Source organism: Rattus norvegicus, chromosome 13 (assembly GCF_021556685.1).
Source record: "Rattus norvegicus strain SHRSP/BbbUtx chromosome 13, alternate assembly SHRSP_T2T, whole genome shotgun sequence".
NCBI lineage: Eukaryota > Metazoa > Chordata > Mammalia > Rodentia > Muridae > Rattus > Rattus norvegicus.
The window spans coordinates 68,694,447-68,705,795 of record NC_141546.1 but is presented as its reverse complement, the minus strand read 5'-3'; the positions used below and the strand labels follow the sequence as shown (position 1 = coordinate 68,705,795).

The window sequence follows — 11,349 nt, the reverse complement described above, 5'->3', positions numbered from 1 at the left end:
TGCTGGGAATTGAACTCATGACCTCTGAAAGAGCAGTCGGGTGCTCTTAACCGCTGAGCCATCTCTCCAGCCCGAAATGCTTTCTTTTATAAGTTGCCTTGGTCCTGGTGTGCCTTCACAGCGATAGGACAGTAACTAAGATAACTGCATTACACTTCCTGCTTCAGAAGTTTTAGTCCATGACCACTTTGCTTTGGGTCCATGGTGGCAAGATATCACAGCAGGAGTATACAGCAGAAGAAGCCTATTCACCTTATGCTGGCCAGAAGTCAGGGAAGGGAGTAGGGAGGGAGGGAGGAAGAGAGGGAAGGAGACAGAAAGGAAGAGGGAAAAGGAGGGAGGAAAGGAGAGACTATTCTTCAGCCATAAAGAAGAGAGTGAGGTAAGAAAGCAGGCTATGGAGGAGTGGATATGATCTATGTTGTTATGTGTACATATGATGAGGACACAATGAGGCCTATGACAGACAATTAGTACCCATTCATAAAAACTCAAAAGAGTATGCAGGAAATGCATATGGGAGTGCTCAGCAAATTGTGAAAGTGTGAGGGAGTTTTGATGAGCACAATGTTGATTCACCTTCTTTCATTGAATTCCAATTCTTAAAGGATGAACAATAGAAAACCAAGAAACAATGCCATTGCAAAGGATCCCCCCCTTCCAAGGACCAACATTGTCTCCAAAGAGCTGGAGAGTATAGTGGTCTCCCCAGGATGCTCAGACTGAAGGCTCTGACTTCTTGTGGCCTAAGTTTCTTGCTGAGCTGTGTCTGAGTGATCCCAACCTCTCATCTGCCACCTAGCACGATCTCTGCCCGTGTCTTCAGCAGCAGCTGATCTATACACAAGCACCAGAGGAAATGAAACAGAGCAGGCGCTTTGGCTCTCATCTTTTACTAGGTAACCCCAAACCCTTCCCCAAAGACACATCAAGCGTCCACGACTCGGACTGAGAGGTCTGCTTTACCTTCTTAGCTTATTTTATTAGGGGGAGGGAGGTGTCACACCCAGAGCAAATATTTCCCCATTGGTCCAGAGCAAATAATCCCCTAGGCAGCCTAGCCATTCCACCCTAAACAGTAGCCGAGTTCTTATACTCATTCATTGGTTTATTTATTAATTTAGCATATACCAAGTAGTTAATATAGTCCCTTCTGTGTGTCAGACACTGTTTCAAGGACTAGAGACACAGCAAAGCACAAAATGGGCAACAATCCCTACCCCCATGCAACTCCCCCACCACACCTGTCCCATGCAACCCCCTTAACATTGGTGGGGGCAATGAATAAAATAAGTCAGTAGACTATGTAGGTGTGGCAAATACTATGGGTGGAAAATGAGGATGGGGAGAGAGAAAGAGAGAGAGAGAATGAATGAATGAATGAATGAATGAATGAATGAATGAATGAATATAGGGCACACCAGGATAAAGATGAAGGGTCAAAGAGGAAGGCACTTGGCAATTTGAGAAAAGTAGCCCAGGAAAAGGTCTGGGCTGGAAGTGGCCCTGGTGGCTTCACAGAGCAGAAAGAGGTAGGTGGGCACTGTTATCAGTAAGACCAATCAGAGGGCGCTCACAGGAAGCCAGGCACAGGAGAAGCTTGAAGATCACTGAATGGCCTCTACTCTGAGTATGATGGGAGTTACTGAATGATTTAAACAGGAACAGATCAAAACTGCAATATTATAGGCTAAGAGAGTAGATTGATAGGAAGGGAAGATGCAAGGGCTGGAGAGAGAGCTCAACAACTCATCTGGACCAGGGCTCAGATCCAAGCTTCCACATAACAAATCCCAAAATACCTGAAACTCCAACTCCAAAGGGACATAGCATCCTCCTCTGGTCTCAGCAGGTGTACACACACACACACACACACACACACACACAGAGAGAGAGAGAGAGAGAGAGAGAGACAGAGACAGACAGAGACAGAGACAGACAGAGACAGAGACAGAGACAGAGAGACAGAAAGAAAGACAGAAAGACAGAAAACACAGAGTGACTCAACTCATGAATTAATAAAATTGTTTTAAATTAAAGGAATAGAAAGAGAAGTTGCAAAAGTAAACACAGTAGCCAAGAGGTAGCTAAGGGCTAATGGTTGCTCCAGACAGGGAGCAAAGTCACTGAGGTAGACGAAATAATCAGGACTGAGATTTAGAATGAATAGTTGCTGGGAGAGTAAGAGAAATCAAGAAAAATGGGCTGGAGAGATGGCTCAGCAGTCAAGAGTGCTGACTGCTGTTCCAGAGGTCCTGAGTTCAATTCGCAGCAACCACATGGTGGCTCGCAACCATCTGTAGTGGGATCTGATGTCCTCTTCTGGTGTGCATGAAGCCAGCTACAGTGTACTCATATACATTAAATAAATCTTTGAAAGAAAGAAAGGAAGAAAGGAAGGAAGAAAGAAAGAAAGAAAGAAAGAAAGAAAGGAAGGAAGGAAGGAAGAAAGAAAGAAAGAAAAAAGAAAGGCAGACAGACAAGGGTGACCCAGAGTAACTTACAGAAGAAAGCCTGGACTTTCTCACAGACCCTAGTCTGATTTCCCCCTACACCCTTATGTAGCTAACGACTCTCTGCCACTCCAGTGCCATGGTCTCCAATGCCCTCCACAGATACTGCATGCATGTGGCACACAGACAAAACAACCATACACAAAAAATAAAAAGAAAGAAATCTTAAAAATCGAATAAGAGTTTACTGTTCCAAGGGATATGGCCCAACAGCAGGAGGTCAGAGCCGGAGGCTGAGAGATCACATCTCAAGCATACACAGGAAGTGATGAGAGTGGACTGGGGATCGGGGACTATAAACCCTCAAAGCACATTTGGATTCTATAACATCCCCCAAACAGCACCACCGACAGGGAAAGAAGCGTTCAAATACCTGAGCCCCTCGGGGAACATTTCTCACTCAAATCACTATAAGCAGAGGTGAGGGAGACTAGAAGAGCCAAGGCACAGGATGTAGGACATGGAGAGTTCGTCTGGGGATGCTTAACTTCATAGGCCCTTGACAACCCGCTGGAGATGCAAGCAGGCAGCCTGGATACGGGAGGCTGGTGTTCAGGACCTGGCTGTGGTCCATGGTGCGAACTGGGAAAAGGGGCTCTCAACCGCAGTACTGAGGGGAATCTTGAGAGTAAAGCGCAGGGAAGAGAGACTGGGCCATGGAGCCCACCACCTTTATGGACTATCAGAGCTGAGGAAGACAGCAGTCAAAGGGAGGAAGAAAGAATGCATAGGAGCCTGCGTGCTCTGCCCGCTTCCCCCCGTTCACGTGATGCGCTTCCTGTCTCGTTCCACCTCTGTCAGCTTTACTCTTAAGTAAATAAAGACTTTTTTTTTATCAAAGTGCGAGAGCCAAAATAGATATTTACTATGCAAACACCATCCTTTTAATTGAGTGATTCTTTTAAAACTGCACACCGGCAGCTATGCAGAATATTAGTGACAATTCATGAATCCGCCAGGACATCAAGTCACCCAGCTCTTCCCCTGTTGCCTGTGGCGGGTAGTAGGGGTAGGCGTGGGCGTGGAGGATGGGAGAGTGGGAAGTAGCAGTGCGGTAGGGTAGAGGGGCTGCAGATAGTCTCACTGCAATTGTTCTTGTCAGGGAGGTTGTGCGTGGGGCTCCTCTCTGCGCCCCTTCAGCCTCCCCTCTGCAGGGCCCAGCCTCCCGTCCAGAGAGCAATGAATGCTCACACCATTTCACTTCGGTCCAGCTGCCAGGCTGGGGAACAGATGTTGTATTGTTAACACAAAGGAGAAAACAAACAAGTAGGCTCTCTCCTGCTCTCCCACCCTCCGCCCCCGCGCTGGGAGCCCCTTGGTGAAGGGCCCCAGACCAAGGAGGAGGCCATGGTGTTCTCTTGGCACTGTTTACAGAGGACACGGGTTCTGTCAGCTGAGTGGGGCTGCTGTCCGGAAGATGCCCTCACTGTAGCAAGCTTTGAGAAGAGGACAATGGCCTTATTCTGCCGGGGGGGGGGGGCAGTAAGAAACCTACCTCCATGTTAGGGACAAAAGTGATGACCCAAGACAATCAGGGGAGGGGGGCAGGAAACTGTTTCTCGTTTTCTTCGTTTGCCCATGTATAACAAAGAAGCAGCTTCCACTCCCGGTTCTGGAGGGCCAAGGTCAAGGGTTTGTATCCAGGGCCAGTCTTCTTTCTGTGGCAACCTGACAGGCCAGGACAGCAGAAGGTAATTTACCCAGCACACACTTGTATCTTTTTTTTTTTTTTTTTTTTTGGTTCTTTTTTTCAGAGCTGGGGACCGAACCCAGGGCCTTGCGCTTCCTAGGTAAGCGCTCTACCACTGAGCTAAATCCCCAGCCCCACACTTGTATCTTATCTGATCTCTCCTTTTCCTTTGAAAGTCACTAGTATTTAATCAGGGTGGCCCTACTCTGACAACTTTTTCTAATTCTAGTCACCTCCTTAAGCAGCGGTTCTCAACCTTCCCGATGCTGTGATTCCTTAACAGTTCTTCATGTTGTGGTCACATCCCCCCCATCCGTAAAATTATTTTTGTTGCTACTTCACAACTTTAAATTTGCTACTGTTATGAATTATAATGTAAATATCAGCGTTTTCTGATGATCTTAGGCCCCCATAAAAGAGTCCTTCAACCCTCTAAGGGGTCACAGTCTACAAGTTGAGACAACCACTGTCCTAAAGACCCTGCCTCTAAACACCATGGTCGGATTGACTTTCAACCCTCTTAATACTCTGTCTGCCTCGTGGGTTGCATTTTAACGTGTGTTTTGAAGGGAAGCAATGATATAACAAGGCCAGGGTAGAGCCGTTTCCTTTCTGGAACTCACAGGTTTGGTGTCTCCTGCCTCCTTTTACTCTTCATGGACTATGTCCCTGGCTAGCTGGGGAGAAAGGGGTCCAGGGTGAGGATAGAGTAAGCCAAGGGTATCTTGAAGGAGACCATATGTGACACAGTACTGAGGAGGTAAGGGGACAGACGAAGAGGAGGCAGGACACATGGGCGAAGGAGGCTGGAACTTTCTTGATGTTACTAAGTAGCAATGGAAAGTATTCAGGAAGGAGCATGACACACAGGAAGCAGACCCCAGCTTTGTGATGGATGAATGGTAAGGGAGAGCGAGTCGGTTAAGATATTACTTGAGCAATTTAGGTCGCAGACAGCAAAGCCCTGAGACAGCATTAGAAGTGGTTCAATTGCTACCAATGATGCAGAATCAACAGGGCTTAGGAGCCAACTGAGATGGAAGAAAGGCGTCAGAGAGTGATGAGGCTGTTAGCACTAAGGGTTGTGTCCCCGAGAAGGCTATATCCATCCACTCTCCTGCATATACCACCCAAGATACAAGTAACATTCAATCATAATACAGGTGTAATAAGACCCAGCATGTTTCTGTGTTTTCCATGTATGGCCACTCTGACCCTTTTTAAAACAAAAAGATCATATATATATATATATGAATGAATACATTGTAGCTGAATACATATATATATGAATGAATACATTGTAGCTGTCTTCAGACATACCAGAAGTGGACATCAGATCCCATAATAGATAGTCGTGAGCCACCATGTAGTTGCTGAGAATTGAACTCAGGGCCTTTGGAAAAGCAGTTGGTGCTCTTAACCGCCAAGCCATCTCTCCAATCCTCTGGCACTTTTTTTTTTTTAAGGCATATTTTCAAAAATGTTTCTTAGCACCCTGGTTTTGTTTTCTTTAGTCTTCCAAGTTTATGCTTGCTTGTGTTTGCAGTGAAATTAAACATTGGGATAGAGTTGTGGCATCGTGTTTAGACCACTAGGTGGGTGCTAATGTCCTTCACAGAGATGCAGAAAGAGGCAGCATGGGAGATAAACTGGGAGTGAGAGAGAGAATGAGCTCAGCTTTGGATGACTGGAATCTGAGGCATCAATGGAGACAGACACAGACACTGTCAGAAGGCAGCTGATGAGATGAGTCTGGAGCTGGAGCAGAGACAGGAACTGGACATCATCAGTGCTCATGTGGGAGAGAGGAGTCAGGAGAGGAGAGGAGGTCACCCAGGGTGAGAGTACTAGGGGGGAGTAAGAGCAGAGAGAGCCTTCAGGGCATGGGGCTGAGCAAGAAAGGAGCCTGGGGAGCAATCAGAGAGGCTGGAGAAAACTCAGGGAGGATTAGAGCCACTAAGATCAAGGAGAGTGGGATTCCTAGAAGGAGGTGATAGCCAATAGCACCAATGGTGTAGACAGACTCAAAGTAGTCAAGGGTATGGCAAGGATAAATATGTTATTATTGCACTCAACAGTATGTCACTGGTGGGCCCGATGAGGATGACTTCCAGGAAGGAGGCTACGTGGGAGGACAAACAAGGCCAATGGGATAGTAACAAAGAGGTAGCACTCCTGTGCACTGTTAGTGGAAGCTACAAAAGCTAGGGCAGAAGGGTCATGGGTTCAAGTGACAAAGCAAAACCAAATGAAAATTAAAGCAAAAGGTTCACCAAGAATTTAAGAAATACAATAAGCTTAACGGAAGAGGTAAACTTAATGGAAGAGGGAAAGTGTAATTAATGGTGGGAAAGCACCTTTTTAAAAAAATATATTTTATTTTTATGTACACTAGTGATTTGACTACATGTATTACTGTATGTAGGCATATATTTTTACAGCTTATTTTAATAAGGGTTCAACCTCCCCTCTGGCCCACCACCCTCCAGTTGTAGTGGAAAATGAAAAGTTATTAGGATACGAAGGAGGTGTACCTGTTTGGAAATAGTTCTTTGGGGGTCTTCCAATCTTCAGTCCAGTCTACTAATGAACACTAAACATGAATCGGCAGCTGCAGTCCGGCCCACTCACACATGAATCAGCAAGGGCAGTTCAATCCAGAAGAAACCCTGAGGCTCAACAACTGACCTGAGTCTACAGGAGTGGCAAGGAGCTGCAGGAACCTCGTGAGAAGCTCTTTGGCAAGTTTCTCTCTACAAAGTCACCGCAAACAAAGAGCAGCAACGCAATGTAAGGCGAACCAATACTTGCATGTCATCGGCAAACCAATGCTCAAGTTCCCACTGTCTGTAGGGTCATATTTATATTCTTTCTAAACATCATAAGTCTTTTCACATGTTTGCTGAAGCAAAACATCCTTTCACCTGTGTGCCCCAGCAAAACATCATCTGACATAATTGACTTCCAAAGAAACCAAAGTTTCCACTGCGCATGTATGTATATGTCTGTGTGAGGGTGTCAGATCCCCGGGACAGGAGCTACAGACAGTTGTGAGCTGCCATGTGGGTGCTGGGAATTGAATCCAGGTGCTCTGGAAGAGCAGCCAGTGCTCTTAACCCTCTGGGTCATCTCTCCAGGCCCCCACCCCACCCTTTTTTTTTTTTAATGGAGAATCAGCTGGAGTCTGAGAAGCAGAGACTGGGAGCTGCAATTGTCAAACAAGTCTGAGACAAGACCCTGGTTACAAAAGTCATAAATATGGGCTCAATTCATGTAATTGTTTCTTGGGTCAATGAGAGTTTCAAAAGAAAAAAGTTTAAGTGGGCCAGGTGGCTCAACAGGTAAAGGCATTTGAGTTTCATCCCTGAATCTCACAAGTGGCCCGAGTGAACTCTCAGGAGAGAGCTCCTGAGCATTGTCCTTTGACCTGCAAACACACACACACACACACACACACACACACACAACGCACATGTGAGTACAAAAGCATAACCAATTTAGACTTCCCTACTAGAAAATGCATATAACAAGGATGTGGAATGAGGAAGAGAGATTTAGCTATAAATTCCAATAAATTAGAGAAAAGAAAAATGTAAACCTTTAATTATCAGATCGTAATTCATTACTTGACTTAGCAGAACAAACAATAGCCTTCCTCAGGCGAACACTGAGTAAGATTTTGATTATCTCCTCAAGAAAATGGCACACAAGTGAGTCGAAAGGGGGTGGGGGTGGGGTAACTGACATCTGAAACTGCCGCTGAAATCAAACAGAAAAAGGTCAAACTAGTAAGTGTGCATCTCATTCTGCATAAGAAGGGGCCACCAATAGTCTGGCAGGGGTCTTCAGAAGGCACTCTGCTCTCAGCACTGAACCATTTGCTTCGAAGGAAAGATGCAGGGAGAAGAGGGGTCACTGTCCTCAGTTGTGTGCCTACTGGTGACCTCACCAGGCTCCAATAGATAAACCAATGATCACACAGATGGCCCCGGTTAAACTAATGAGTCACAAAGCAAACCCAAAGTTCATGGGTCCAGGAAAGGGACTGGTTGGAAAGGGAGTTGGTAGGAATGGGAGGGAGACAAGAGAGGATAGGAAGAGAGATCATGATCATAATGTATTAAATACAGACATAAAATTGTCAAATAACAAATTTTAAACTCATAAAAATGATACACAAAGGTGAGATGGATAGTGTTGAAGCCAGCAGCTAGTCTCCAGCCCCTTCCATGGAAGTCAGGACAAAGCTATAAGACACAGAATGAAGTCTGCTACATTGCAGAAGGTGACAGCATCAACTCAGCAAAAACCATCAGCTGAGCAGCATAGACAATTCTCACGCCCGGAAGTGCTGGAGATGTCTCCCACTGAAATGTGAATTCAGAAGACTTTTGATATCATCCAGCTCAACCTCCTCCAGAGACTCAGAGGGGCAAAGGGTCGTGCCCCAAACCAGAACTAGAATTCCGATCGGGACTGCATCCTGCGTACCTCAGTTTGTCCTATAATCTTCCCAGAGACAAATAGATGTTAGAGGTAGTCAGGATGGTAATCTCAAGTCTTTCGACACTTCAGCGCTCCAACTGACCTCACAAGGCAACAAGGGTAAAGGGGGCCAGGAACCCAGAGGCTTTCCCCTGCCTGGGATGTTAGCCTTTGAGCTACAAATTGGGCCCCCTCCGATTGAACCACTTGTAAAGACCCACTGTGTCTCCAGACTTCCAAGTGGAGGTGTCTAGTGAAGGAGCAGATGTTGGGACTGCAAAGAGAGATCGCAACATGATCAATGATCACAATCACACCAAAGGGTGAGATTTTTCCGGACCAGAGAGCCTGAGATCCTTAAGAAGAGAAAAATGCCCAAGACACAGCTGTTAGGAACAGTAGCCTTCAGACAGGAAGAGCAAAGGAAACCAAGGGACCAATGGGGGCCAGGCAATCTCTGAATACAGGTCTTAGATGTCTGGAACTGGGAAGGAGTGCCTTGATGCTTGCCGGCCTCTTTGGTGTTGAATATGTCTCAGGAAGCTAATGGTCAGTGACGCAAAGAAATGGGAGGAGCTAAAAGTGGAGGAAGACATGGTGCTTACCTGAGGGGCCACTTCCTGACTTAACAGTGGAAGAACAGTTTTCTGTCTGTTTCGCCTCATCCTCTCCCCATTCCCATTAGCACAGATGGGAGAACCCTGGCAATACGAGAGTCTCCAGGAAGGGTCAGCAGAGGGCCACCTATGCCTCTGCTAAGTGGACTTAGTCCAGATTAGAGCATGTGTTGCTCTGAACTGTGTGGCATAAAGGTTGGGCAAGTATGCGCTTTCCTGGTGCTGAGGGCAAAGGTCAAGGGAACTGGGCAGGGAGCAGAAAGGCAATCTTATGCTAAAAGCAAAGAGAGTGGGGGTGGGGGTGGGGGGCATCCCCTTTTACCTACCAAGTGTATTCACCAAAGGTTAGCCGTTTTACAGGAAATAGAAACTTCAGGTAGCAAGTTACCAAGCTGGGTGTCAATAGATTGTTAGCTTTTGATTGGTCCAAGATAACCTGACATCTTACCAACAAGAACCCCCCTCCCTTCCTCTATGTTCTGGTTATACTGGTTTTCTGTAGGTTCCTCCTGGATGAGACTCTGCAACCATGGAGAACAGAGAGAACCATGCAGAAGAACTCAGGCTTTGGAGCTGGCAGCCACATCTGTACGTTGGTGTTGATACTCACCTCTGAGGACCGAGTGACTCTTTACAAAAGGGTGACTCTTTACAAATTAGCTACCCAGGAGGTGCCCTCCATTCTTACTTTGAAATATGCTTCTTAATCATGAGAGCCCTCAAGCCACCTTCATTATGGCTTTCCCCAATTTAGACTCATTGTCCAGATCAACAATGCACTTGATGCTTTTCTTTGTGCTCCATCAGTAGGTGCTGTTCTGTCATGACATCGCCAAGCTATTGCACACTGGAAACTGCTTGTTCCAATATTGCAGCTCCTTGGATACAAGCTGACATGCTTTTGTAACGCTCAGCCCTTTACCTAGATCCTTGAGAGACTTCACGTTTCCCAGTTTTCTCAGCAGGCATGAGGGATTGACAAGTTCCTGATCTAAATGTCCAGGAAGACTCTAGGTCCTCAGTGTAAACTCCCTCAGAGACAGAGACGCGCACAAGCAGGTGCCTGTGGCTATAAGGCAGCCATGTGGTAGCTGCTATAGCCGTAGCACCCGGTGAGACAGTCAGTCCTTTTTGGCTGTTACTGTAAACCACCAGGCGTGGGTACAGCTTGCTGGTCTCTCTCTCTCTGGCACATTGAGTGATTCCTCATTTGCCCTTTTCCTCTGAAGTTCATGCCCTCAGGCACCGGGCTAAATTTAGCTCTTTTCGGGAACCTTTCCCGACTGTTACACAGACCGGTAGTTTTGGCCATCCCTCAGACAGGGCTTAGAGCCACCTCCCCTCACCCAGAAGTCCCTTCAGGTGCTCAGGGCTGGGGCTCCACTTGTGTGATTGGTCCTTTTCATAGCATTAAGTCAACAGGACTTGTTTTGAGAATCAATCTGTGCTCTTGAAAGCCGAAGCCCTTCATTCTGGTCCCTGAACCTTTGGTTCTCCTTTGTCATCTCTTACAATTGCCCACAGCTCTCTTCACTTCCCGTTATTTTAGCTGCATGTGGGGCACATATCTTCAATCCTAACACTTTGGAGACAAAGAAAGGTGGATCTCTGTGAGTGCAAAACCAGCTTGGTCTGCAGTCTAGGACAGCCAGAGCTACATAGAGAGACCCTGTCTCAAAAAACAAACAAAACAAAAATATCTCATTTTATTTTATGTGTGTGTGCCTGAGTATATAGAAGTTCATCACATTCATGCAGGAACCTGTAGAAATCAGAAGAGGACATTAGGTCTCCTAGAACTGGAGTTACAGATGGTTGAAAGCCATAGTGGGTGCTGGGAACTGGGAACTGGGAACTGGGTCCTGCGTCCTTCGTCCTCTGAAAGAGTCAGTGAGTGCTGCTAACTACTAAGCCATCTCCCCAGTGCCCAGGTAGGTACCACTAACAGATGCTAATTAGTGTCTACTTATGGGTGAATTATTCTGAGGAAGGCAGAGGCTAGAGTCAGAATCTCTTGGTGGGTGGTTAAATGAGAGAAACATAC

At 46.4% G+C, this 11,349-nt stretch overlaps 1 long non-coding RNA gene across 2 annotated transcripts; it reads right to left on the bottom strand.

Moving 5' to 3' along the window:
* Positions 1–3,374: 3,374 nt before the first annotated feature.
* Positions 3,375–9,494, bottom strand: LOC148001691 (uncharacterized). Of its 2 annotated transcripts, XR_015636028.1 has the most exons (4): positions 9,294–9,494; positions 6,738–6,956; positions 4,009–4,181; positions 3,375–3,732 (listed from the first exon to the last, which is right to left on the bottom strand). It is a non-coding gene; the product is annotated as an uncharacterized LOC148001691 (long non-coding RNA). The 2 variants fall into 2 exon arrangements; XR_015636029.1 differs by lacking the exon at positions 6,738–6,956 and having other exon boundaries at positions 9,294–9,489.
* Positions 9,495–11,349: the final 1,855 nt, after the last annotated feature.